Source organism: Tamandua tetradactyla, chromosome 16 (assembly GCF_023851605.1).
Source record: "Tamandua tetradactyla isolate mTamTet1 chromosome 16, mTamTet1.pri, whole genome shotgun sequence".
NCBI lineage: Eukaryota > Metazoa > Chordata > Mammalia > Pilosa > Myrmecophagidae > Tamandua > Tamandua tetradactyla.
Genome location: NC_135342.1, coordinates 31,364,033 through 31,376,382, shown reverse-complemented (window position 1 = coordinate 31,376,382; position 12,350 = coordinate 31,364,033).

Here is a 12,350-nt window from a genome sequence, read left to right as displayed (position 1 = left end):
TGCTTCATAAGTTTAGTCTGTCTTAAAGCTGCATAATATTCCATCGTAGGTATACACCACAGTTTGTTTAGCCACTCGTCTGTTGATGGACATTTTAGCTATTTCCATCTCTTTGCAATTGTAGATAATGCTGCTATAAACACTGGTGTGCAAATGTCTGTCTGTGTCTTTGCCCTTAAGTCCTTTGAGTAGATACCTAGCGGTGGTATTGCTGGGTTGTAATCCATTCTGCCAGTCTATGTCTTTTGATTGGGAAATTCAGTCCATTAACTTTTGGTGTTATTACTGTTTGGATAATATTTTCCTCTACCATTTTGGCTTTTGTATTATATATATCATATCTGATTTTCCTTCTTTCTACACTTTACTCCATACCTCTCTCTTCTGTCTTTTCGTATCTGACTCTAGTGCTCCCTTTAGTATTTCTTGCAGAGCTGGTCTCTTGGTCACAAATTCTCTCAGTGACTTTTTGTCTATAAATGTTTTAATTTCTCCTTCATTTTTGAAGGACAATTTTGCTGGATATAGGAGTCTTGGTTGGCAGTTTTTCTCTTTTAGTAATTTAAATATATCATCCCACTGTCTTCTAGCTTCCATGGTTTCTGCTGAGAAATCTACACATAGTCTTATTGGGTTTCCCTTGTATGTGACAGATTGTTTTTCTCTTGCTGCTTTCAAGATCCTCTCTTTCTCTTTGACCTCTGACATTCTAACTAGTAAATGTCTTGGAGAACACCTATTTGGGTCTATTCTCTTTGGGGTGCACTGCACTTCTTGGATCTGTAAATTTAGGTCTTTCATAAGAGTTGGGAAATTTTCAGTGATAATTTCTTCCATTAGTTTTTCTCCTCCTTTTCCCTTCTCTTCTCCTTCTGGGACACCCACAACACGTATATTTGTGCGCTTCATATTGTCATTCAGTTCCCTGATTCCCTGCTCAAGTTTTTCCATTCTTTTCCCTATAGTTTCTGTTTCTTTTTGGAATTCAGATGTTCCATCCTCCAGTTCACTAATTGTAGCTTCTGTCTCTTTAGATCTACCATTGTAGGTATCCATTGTTTTTTCCATTTTTTCTTCTTTGTCCTTCACTCCCATAAGTTCTGTGATTTGTTTTTTCAGATTTTCTATTTCTTCTTTTTGTTCAGCCCATGTCTTCTTCATGTCCTCCCTCAATTTATTGATTTGGTTTTTGAAGAGTTTTTCCATTTCTGTTCGTATATTCAGCATTAGTTGTCTCAGCTCCTGTATCTCATTTGAACTATTGGTTTGTTCCTTTGACTGGGCCATATCTTCAGTTTTCCGAGTGTCATCCATTATTTTCTGCTGGTGTCTGGGCATTTGATCAGATTTCCCTGGGTGTGGGACCCAGCTGGTTGAAAGGTTTTTCTGTGGAATCTCTGGGCTCTGTTTTTCTTTTCCTGCCCAGTAGGTGGCGCTCGTGGCGGTCGTCTGTCTGCGGGGCAGTCTGCCCGGGAAACCGCGCATGGAGGCGGGGGTTGCTGGCCGCCACGGCTTGGGTGAGTGCCAGTTCAAATTGCCCAGCTGGCCCGAGATGCCAAGCGTGACAGGAGGGCCCTGCTATCCAACGTTCCCAGTCAGACTGGGGAGCCACGTGCGTGAAGGGGACCACAGTCGCCAGCCGCCCCGGCCGGGAAAATGTGCGCCCCTTGGGTATCTCACCACAGCAGATTCTCCCTGCCCGTTCAGCCATTCCAGAATGGGGTATGCTGTCTTTTTGGTCTCTGTCGTGACTCCGGGAGCTGTTTCATATTGTTTCTGTTTCTTTAGTTGCTTTTCTGGAGGAGGAACTAAGACCCATGCATCTTACTAAGCCTCCATCTTCTCCGGAACTGGACTTTTCTTTTTAGGAAGCTTTTGAATGACTGATTCAATTTCTTTACTTGTGATTGGTTTGTTGAGGTCATCTATGTCTTCTTGAGTCAAAGTTGGTTGTTCATGTCTTTCCAGGAACCCGTCCATTTCATCTAAATTGTTGTATTTATTAGCGTAAAGTTGTTCATAGTATCCTGTTATTAACTCCTTTATTTCTGTGAGGTCAGTAGTTATGTCTCCTCTTCCATTTCTGATCTTATTTATTTGCATCCTCTCTCTTCTTCTTTTTCTCAATCTTGCTAAGGGCCCATCCATCTTATTGATTTTCTCATAGAACCAACTTCTGGTCTTATTGATTTTCTCTATTGTTTTCATGTTTTCAATTTCATTTATTTCTGCTCTAATCTTTGTTATTTCTTTCCTTTTGCTTGCTTTGGGATTAGTTTGCTGTTCTTTCTCCAGTTCTTCCAAGTGGACAGTTAATTCCTGCATTTTTGCCTTTTCTTCTTTTCTGATAAAGGCATTTAGGGCAATAAATTTCCCTCTTAGCACTACCTTTGCTGCATCCCATAAGTTTTGATATGTTGTGGTTTCATTTTCATTCACCTAGAGGTATTTGCTAATTTCTCTAGCAATTTCTTCTTTGACCCACTCGTTGTTTAGGAGTGTGTTGTTGACCCTCCACGTATTTGTGAATTTTCTGGCACTCCGCCTATTATTGATTTCCAACTTCATTCCTTTATGATCCGAGAAAGTGTTGTGTATGATTTCAATCTGTTTAAATTTGTTAAGACTTGCTTTGTGACCCAGCATATGGTCTATCTTTGAGAATGATCCATGAGCACTTGAGAAAAAGGTGTATCCTGCTGTTGTGGGATGTAATGTCCTATAAATGTCTGTTAAGTCTAGCTCATTTATAGTAATATTCAGATTCTCTATTTCTTTATTGATCCTCTGTCTAGATGTTCTGTCCATTGATGAGAGTGGTGAATTGAAGTCTCCAACTATTATGGTATATGTGCCTATTTCCCTTTTCAGTGTTTGCAGTGTATTCCTCACGTATTTTGGGGCATTCTGGTTCGGTGCGTAAATATTTATGATTGTTATGTCTTCTTGTTTAATTGTTCCTTTTATTAGTATATAGTGTCCTTCTTTGTCTCTTTTAACTGTTTTACATTTGAAGTCTAATTTGTTGGATATTAGTATAGCCACTCCTGCTCTTTTCTGGTTGTTATTTGCATGAAATATCTTTTCCCAACCTTTCACTTTCAACCTATGTTTATCTTTGGGTCTAAGATGTGTTTCCTGTAGACAGCATATAGAAGGATCCTGGTTTTTAATCCATTCTGCCACTCTATGTCTTTTGATTGGGGAATTCAGTCCATTGACATTTAGTGTTATTACTGTTTGGATAATATTTTCCTCTAACATTTTGCCTTTTGTATTATATATATCATATCTGATTTTCCTTCTTTCTACACTCTTCTCCATACCTCTCTCTTCTGTCTTTTTGTATCTGACTCTAGTGCTCCGTTTAGTATTTCTTGCAGAGCTGGTCTCTTGGTCACAAATTCTCTCAGTGACTTTTTGTCTGAGAATGTTTTAATTTCTCCTTCATTTTTGAAGGGCAATTTTGCCGGATATAGGAGTCTTGGTTGGCAGTTTTTCTCTTTTAGTAATTTAAATATATCATTCCACTGTCTTCTAGCTTCCATGGTTTCTGCTGAGAAATCTACACATAGTCTTCTTGGGTTTCCCTTGTATGTGATGGATTGTTTTTCTCTTGCTGCTTTCAAGATCCTCTCTTTCTCTTTGACCTCTGACATTCTAACTAATAAGTGTCTTGGGGAACGCCTATTTGGGTCTAATCTCTTTGGGGTGCGCTGCACTTCTTGGATCTGTAATTTTAGGTCTTTCATAAGAGTTGGGAAATTTTCAGTGATAATTTCTTCCATTAGTTTTTCTCCTCCTTTTCCCTTCTCTTCTCCTTCTGGGACACCCACAACACGTATATTTGTGCGCTTCATATTGTCCTTGAGTTCCCTGATACGCTGTTCAAATTTTTCCATTCTTTTTCCGATAGTTTCTGTTTCTTTTTGGAATTCAGATGTTCCATCCTCCAAATCACTAATTCTATCTTCTGTCTCTTTAAATCTATCATTGTAGGTATCCATTGTTTTTTTCATCTTTTCTACTTTATCCTTCACTTCCATAAGTTCTGTGATTTGTTTTTTCAGTTTTTCTATTTCTTCTTTATGTTCAGCCCATGTCCTCTTCATGTCCTCCCTCAATTTATCGATTTTATTTTTGAAGAGGTTTTCCATTTCTGTTCGTATATTCAGCATTAGTTGTCTCAGCTCTTGTATCTCATTTGAACTATTGGTTTGTTCCTTTGACTGGGTCATATTCTCAATCTTCTGAGCGTGGACCATTATCTTCTGCTGCTGGCGTCTGGACATTTAGTCAGATTTCCCTGGGTGTCGGACCCAACAAGGTTGTAAGATTTTTCTGTGAAATCTCTGGGTTCTGTTTTTCTTACCTGCCCAGTAGGTGGCGCTCGTGGCACACGTTTGTCTCACGTGTTTGGAATGGATCCCCCCGATCACCAATCTCCGCGGCCTGGGGATTTCCGATCCAATTCTCTCCGTTGGTTCAGGGGGCCGCGCGTGGTGGGGGCGTCAGCCACTGCGGCTTCAGGGGACCCTGTGGCTGGTCGCCGGCCGCAGCGGGCTCGGGGAATTCGCCACCGGACCAGGAAGTCGCCCATGGGGGAGGGGTGTTGGTCACCGGCCGCCGCGGCCTGGGGAATTCCCCACCGGAGCAGGAAGCTGCCCGCGGGGGAGGGCCACCGTGGCTTGGATAGCCCTCTGATCCGAGACTCGTAGCCGCGGACTCGAAACCGAGACTCGAAGCCGCCCGCAAAAGAGGGGCGCCGGCCACCTCGGCTTGGGAAACTTGCCTCTCCAAGACTCTCAGCTGGCCCGGGAAGGAGGGGGGCAGTAGCTCTGGCCGCCGCAGCTGCCGCTGCTCGGGAAATCGCGCGCCGCTCGGGGATCTCACCGCAGCCGAGTCTCGCAGTCAGACTAGCCAGTCCAGACTGGGGTACGCTGTGTGTCCATTCCCTGCCATAGCCCGGGAGCTGTTCTGCACTGTTTCAGTTCACCTAATAGTTGCTTTGGAGGAGGAACTAAGACGCACGTACCTTACTAAGCCGCCATCTTGGCCCCTAGGGTCGGTCAGCTGGTTTTTGACAAGGCCCTCAAATCCACTGAACTGGAACAAAACAGTCTTTTCAATAAATGGGAATGGAAGAACTGGATATCAATAGCCAAAAGAATGCACAGAACAAGATGGATGTGCCTGGAGGACGTAATGCTGAATGAAATAGCCAGATACAAAAGGATAGATACTGTATGACTCCACTATTATGACCCGGTAAAAGTAAAATAAGAGGCTTATAATACAGAATATAGGGAACTTAGAGATACACAGAAGCTAGACATGGGTGAATGGCTAGCTAATGAGGTTAAACTCAAATGTAAATGAATAGATAGAAGTGAAGGTGGTTCTCTAGTGGGTCTAGAAGTAATATTACCAAATTGAAGGAGAACAAGATTGAAAGCAGTTGTATAGACCTATGTTTCCCTCTAATTAACACTAGGAATATAAATTAGTTCTTGCAAGAACTACTTTAAAGGTATGGTTCTTGTATCAAAGAAGATCTAAATAGGTGGAAAGACATTCCCTGTTCATGGGTAGGAAGGTTAAATATAGTCAAGATGTCAGTTTTACCCAAATTGATCTATAGATTCAATGCAGAAGCAATGGCATGGGAGATGACTTCTGGGGATGAGTCTAGCCCTGGGACCATGGGATCAACAATTCCATCTTGAACAAAAGGGGGAAAAGAAGTATAACTAATAAAGTATCTGTGGCTGGGAGAGTTCAAATAGGAGTCAATAGGCCCTTCTGGAGGTCACTCTTATGCAAGCTTCAGTTAGATAGTGCTACCTATCATAACTTGCCAAACCACAACCAAAACCATTCCAGCCAATCATCAAGAACACCTAGGGCAATATATAAGATTCCACAAAGGTTCCATGCACTAGAGTAACTTTCCAGAATCCTACAACCTCCAGATGGGTCCCTGGACCCATCAAAGGTGATAGCGGAGTTATACACAGAAGGTAGGTTTTAATCAATGACTATGATTGCCAAATCATTAAATTAGTAGTTTTAATGATTTTAGTCTCCAGTATCTTAGAGCAGCTAGAAGGAAAAATGTAAAATTGTGGAATTTTACCCATACCAAACTCTGAAATCTGTTCTACAACTAATTGTTGTGCTGTGCTTTGAAACTTATTGGTTTTTCATAAATATGTTATTTTTTAATTAAAAAGAAAAAAGTCAACTGTGATAATTAAATATATATATTTTTTCCAGGCTGGCCATTGTGGCTTAGCAGGCAGAGTTTTTGCCTGCCATGCTGGAGCCCCAGGTTCAATTCCCAGTGCTTGCCCTTGTGAAAAAAAAATTATTCATTCTAGCCTCCAATGTTCTGGAGCAGCTAAAAGGAAAAATCTGGGAGGATGGTATGGTAGCACATGACAAATTCTGGGATCTGTCCTATAACTACCTGTTGAAGAGTGGTTTGAAAACTATCTATTGCTCTTTTCTTTCTTTGCTTGGACTGGATTATCTCCATGGAGATGTGGTTCGCCCAATTGTGGGTATTAACTTTTGAGTAGCAGGTGATGTGACTCCACCCATTCCAGGTGGGCCTTGATTGGTTTACTGGAATTCTTTAAAAGAGGAAGCATTTGGAGAAAGTCTGAGAATGAGGAGAGAACTGAAGAACTACAGCAGAGTCATGAGGCTGACAGTCAATCAGGCAGAGACCTTTGGAGATGAAGAAGGAATACACCCCCAGGAGAAAGTCATGAAACAAGAAGCCTGGAGATAAAGCTAGTGACAAAAGCTAGTGGACATTGTTGCCATGGTCACCGTGTGCCTTTCCAGTTGAGAGGGAAATCCTTAACTTCATCGGCCTTTCTTGAATGAATTTAACCTCTTGTTGGTGCCTTAATTTGAACACTTTTATAGACTTGCTTTAATTGTACGTTTTCTCAGCCTGAGAACTGTAAACTAGCAACTTATTAAATCCCCCTTGTTAAAAGTCATTCTAGTTCTTGTATATTGCATTCTGGTGGCTAGCAAACTAGAACAGATTTTGGTACCAGAGAAGTGGGGTGCTGCTGTGGTTTGCAAATACCAAACATCTTGGAATGGCTTTTTAAATGGATAACAGGAAGGTTCTGGAAGAATTGTGAGAAGCTTGATAGAGAAGGCTTAGAATGCTTTGAAGAGACTGTTGGTAAAAATGTGGACTCTAAAGATACCTCTAATGAGGCAGAAATGAGGCATGTGTTATTGCAAACTAGAAGGAAGTCTATCCTTGCTTTAAAATGCCAGATAATCTGGCAAAGTTGACAACTGGCTTGGGCTAGAAGGCAGATTTTAAAAGCCATGAACTTGAATATTTAGCAGAAGAGATTTCCAAATTAAATGTGGAAAGTGCAGCCTGGTTTCTCCTCGCAGCTTACAGTGAAATGTGACAGGAAAGAGGTAAGCTGAGAACTGAACTCTTGGGTACAAAGAAACCAGACAATGATAATCTGGAAAATTCTGGGCTTCCAGGAAGAGAGACTCCAGAATAATGGTGCTCCCCCCCCCGTGAGGATTTGGCCAAATGTGAAATCAATCAGCCATTACAGAGAAAGCCAGGATTGGAGATGCTGTTCTCCAGGAAGGATTTGTTAACTTCATCATTCACAAACTGCTGTCTGATGGGCATGATCCTTGCTTACTACATAGAAAGCCAACAAAAGTGCTGTGGGACATGTATAAATGGAACTGCTGGCAGTCTGGACTGGGAGACTCAAAAAAGGGACATTGTGACAGTAAAATAACTTGGGAGGCAGAACTATGGAAGCTAAAGTCTAAAGTCAAGAAACCTTGGGCCAAGAGAATGGACCCACCTAAGTACGTGGAGAGGGTGAGTTTGCTCCAAAGGCAGAGGGTGGGCCTTCCACCTCATTGCAGTGGAAGAGTAGTGCCGCCTCAGGCCTTGGAGAGGGTGCAGCACATTCCTTGGGGGTTGGGGAGAGCCTGGCTGCCACCACATGGAGGGGTTGAGCATGTGCCCCAGAGACGGCAGAGAGCCCAAGTGTGGCCCCAATGCTTGGAGAGGGCAGAGCTGAGGAAAAGGTAGTCTCCCCAATGTCCCCCAAGGTTGCACTCAGAGACCAGTGGGCCACTGCATAAGCGCTTGGAAAGGGTGGGACTGCCGCTTTTTTAAGCCCCAAAGATAAATGACTCTCAGACTTTGAAATATAATGGATTTTCCCTGCAGGTTTTCAAAACTGTTTAAGTTCAGTGACTCCTGTGTTTCTTCTAATTTCTCCCTATGGAAATGGCTATATGTATCCTATGACTGTTCCTCCTTTGTATTTTGGCAGCAAATAACTTGTTCTGAGCTTTACAGGTCCAGAGCCAGAGGAGAATTCTGCCTTAGAACAGACCATGCCTGTAGCTGACTTTGGTGAGATTTTGTACTGTTTCTGACTTTGTATTGTATTTGTATTGTTACTAAAATGCTTTAAGGATTTCTGATATTGTGATGGCATGAATGTATTTTGTATATGGGAAAAACATGTCTTTTTTAGGGTCGAGAGGGTAGAATGTGTCAGTTTGAAAGGATTTATATACCCTAGAAAAGCCACAGTTTAACTCTAATCCAATCTTGTGGGAGCAAGCTTTCTTGAGAAACCGTGAACTTCATTGGCCTTTCTTGAGTGAAGGAAACCTCTTGTTGGTGCCTTAATTCGGAAATTTTTATACACTTGCTTTAACTGGGACATTTTCTCGGCCTTTTGAACTGTAAACTAGCAACTTATTAAATTTCCCTTGTTAAAAGCTATTTCTTTTCTAGTATATTGCATTCCTGGCAGCTAGCAAACTAGAACAATGTGTTTGTTCATATAATATGCCCCAGATAATTCCATTTCGACTGAGCGTTGGTGTCTTTTTATATATATATATTTTGTTTGTGTTTTTGCATTGGTGTCTTTTTAAATTTAGAAAAATTTGTCAGTCTTGGCTTGGGCCTATGAGATTCTGCTCCCAAAAGTGTTTTCACAGTCCTCTCCACCGTGTTCAATACCAAATTCTTTCCTGCATATTGTGCAGTATATTGCTTTTGTTATTTACCTCCCTAATCCAACTGTATTGTATCCTTCCATCTGTCATTGAAATAGAAAAGCTATTAGGACTCTTTTGGGAGCGATTTGTGGGCCACACTGGTACTGGCATTATAATCATTCTCTAACTCTTAGAAAAAAATGGTTAAAATATTCACCAAGTTAAAAATCAACTCGGCTATCTTAATACAAAGCACAACACTGAATCTACAGTTAAGACAAGATGGACTGTCAACACTCACAATTACTGTGTACTTAAGTTGCATTATTGAAGATGCTATGATGACAACTATTATGAACTTCACATCATGGTTGCCAATGTCACTGGACAGGGGAACAAATGGAGACAGTGATGACAGAGGGCAGATCATCTATATCATATCAATTTGATATTAAAACAGTATTGTTTTCAGTCATATTTTTTGGGCCACTGTGTGAGTTTTGTTCTTTCCCCCCAAACATCTATACCCATCACTGAACATAGAGACTTTTGTCCTGGGAAGGGGTTTCCTAAGATATATGACTTTCAGAACTAAGACCAGAACAGTACCAGCCAAACCAGGACCATTGGTTACCCTAGATATCCAACTAAATCTACTCCAGGGGAGGGCATGTACAAGTATCCTCTTTTCCTTATTTTATTAGATTCTGGGCCAGTTGTCTACTCTGTCTTTAGCTCTCTGAAAGGGTCAAAATAGTCTTGAATTTGAAGCTAATCCATCTATTTTTCATTGTAATGCTAGAAGTAATGCTTCTTTTAGCTTTCCACATCCTAAAGCCCAAGTCAGAATCTGCAGTCATACTTATTGTATAAATGATATATCTCCTACAGATGTACAAATTTTTCTTGTATACAATAAAATTACATAATTTCTTTTTGTGTATACAGAAAAATAATGCAATATGTTCTCATATTTAAATTGTACTTCATATTCTTATGGATACATTTTTATGTTTAATAATATTTTAATTGTTTTATTGCATTGTCTTAAAGACTTTAACAATGTTGATTCCAAAAAGTCTGTCTTTCAAACACATCCTTTTATACTCTCTTCCTCCATAAGTAATCTTTTATTTTTATTTACCTTTTAACTATTTGCTTTTCATGAAAGCATAAACACACAGTCTCTTACACACTCCCTCCCTAAGAAAAGAAACAGCGCAATATAGAGATTACGGTGGACTGCCTGAACATCCTGTTCTTCTCCTTGTATAATTACTGAGTACATTGTACAAGCCTTCATTTATTTAATAAATCTTTGTCATTAAACATGTTCATGGTTTCCAAATTACTTTTTCTTTCTAAAGACTTTCTAAAGTCTGTGACCTTAAGGAAAAAACTCTTAATGTTATTTTAAGTGGAAAATGTGGGTTCTATTAAGCACCAAAAGAAGTATGAATGTGGTAATACATATATAATTTGATTTTTCTCCAGATTCCAGTACAATTGAAATTCATGCCCTCTAGTTATTGATGTGATGGATTTTCCCAACTTGGAAATGGGAATAATCTTTCTTACTCAGATGCAAGTTGGGATCTTGGGAAAATCCATCCTTCTTTTTCTTTAGAACATCAGTTTCTCACAGGATGCAAGCTCAGACCCACAGGCCAGATTTTCAGCCATCTGGTCTTGGCCAACTTCATGGTGATTTTCTCCAAAGGGATCCCTCAGACAATGGCAACCTTGGGATAGACATATTTCCTGGATGATTATGGATGCAAACTTGTCTTCTATTTGCACAGAGTGAGAAGGGGAGTTTCTCTCAGTAATACCTGGCTCCTCAGTGCCTTCCAAGCCACTAAGCTTTGTACCAATTTCTCCAGACAGATGGAAATCAGAATTAGATTCCCAAAGTGCACTGATTTCTATTGTTTCCTCTCCTGGATATTTAATTTCTTAGTAAATACCTTCATACCTACGAAAATTTCTGGCCCCTTTACCAGCAAAAATATCAGTTTGGAAAAAAGAAATTGTGGCTACTATTCTGGAACTATGGCCCCAAAGTTTACATATTCATTCTCCTTTATTTTTCCATTGACCTTATATACTTTGGCCTGATGATCTGGGCTAGTGGCTCCATGCTGTCTGTCCTACACAGGCACAAGCAGAGTTCAACATATTCACACCAACAGCCTTTCTCCCAGACCTTTCCACGAGGTCAGAGCCGCACATACCATCCTATTCCTGATGAGCAGCTACATTTTCTGTTACTTGCTATTTTCCACTTTGACTTTCTGTGTTTTCCTGATTGTGAATCCAAGCAGCTGGCTGTTGGACACCTCTGTGCTCACCATGGCTTGTTTCCCAACATTTAGCCATTTTATGCTCAGCAGTGACAGGCAACTCTCAATTCTGCTTTGCCTACTGGGCTAGAAAACCATTTTTTCTTAGTCTGTTAAAACTGTTATAAATCTTTTGACCTATGTAAGGTTTCTTTATATAATATGTAGGTGTCTGTTATGTGCTACTTACACTTACAGGAAATATATGATACCCAAGGATTAAGAGCAGCAAGATCTCCGACCTCATAAAGCTCATAGTTGACCCCAAATGAGATTATTTACATAATTATACAAACATTACTTATCATAATTATGCTAAATTCTTCAGTGGAGAAGTTCAGGATATATTTTTGACAGTATAATTCAGGGAAACATCCATATTTATGATTATGTGCTGTCACCTATATTTAGTATTATACAGCTATATTAATAGTTTGATATTATCTAAGTATATATGTGTCAAATGCTGATAAAGAGAAAAATCACATGGAAAGGCCCATTTTGGGAACGTACATAGAGTCTCAAATAATCCTTTCTACTCCACCCCCCTCCCCAAATATCCAGTGTTTCTGGCAGAATACATGAGATTTAGAAAAGAATTCAAACATTGTTCTAAGGGTAAAGGGGAGCACAGGAAGGGGTTCAGTCATATTATGGATCAACAGTCCTACTAATCATAAACATTTATGTAGTAAATTAATTATATGTTTCATGAAAATATACTTACATTTTAAACCTTCTATCTATAGTTTAAATATTTTAAACTGATGGACCTCAAATAAAATATATTCCCAATTTGCAATGGTCAGCTTTCAGTAAATTTTAAACAAAGGTGAACTTTCAAAAGAGCTTAAGCATTTGTGCCTGTTTCAAACTATTATATACCCCAGAAAAGCCATGTGTTGATTCTGTTCCAATCTTGTGAGGCCAGGCCTGTTATTTAGAGTGGAAACCTCTGGTTAGATTGTTTCCATG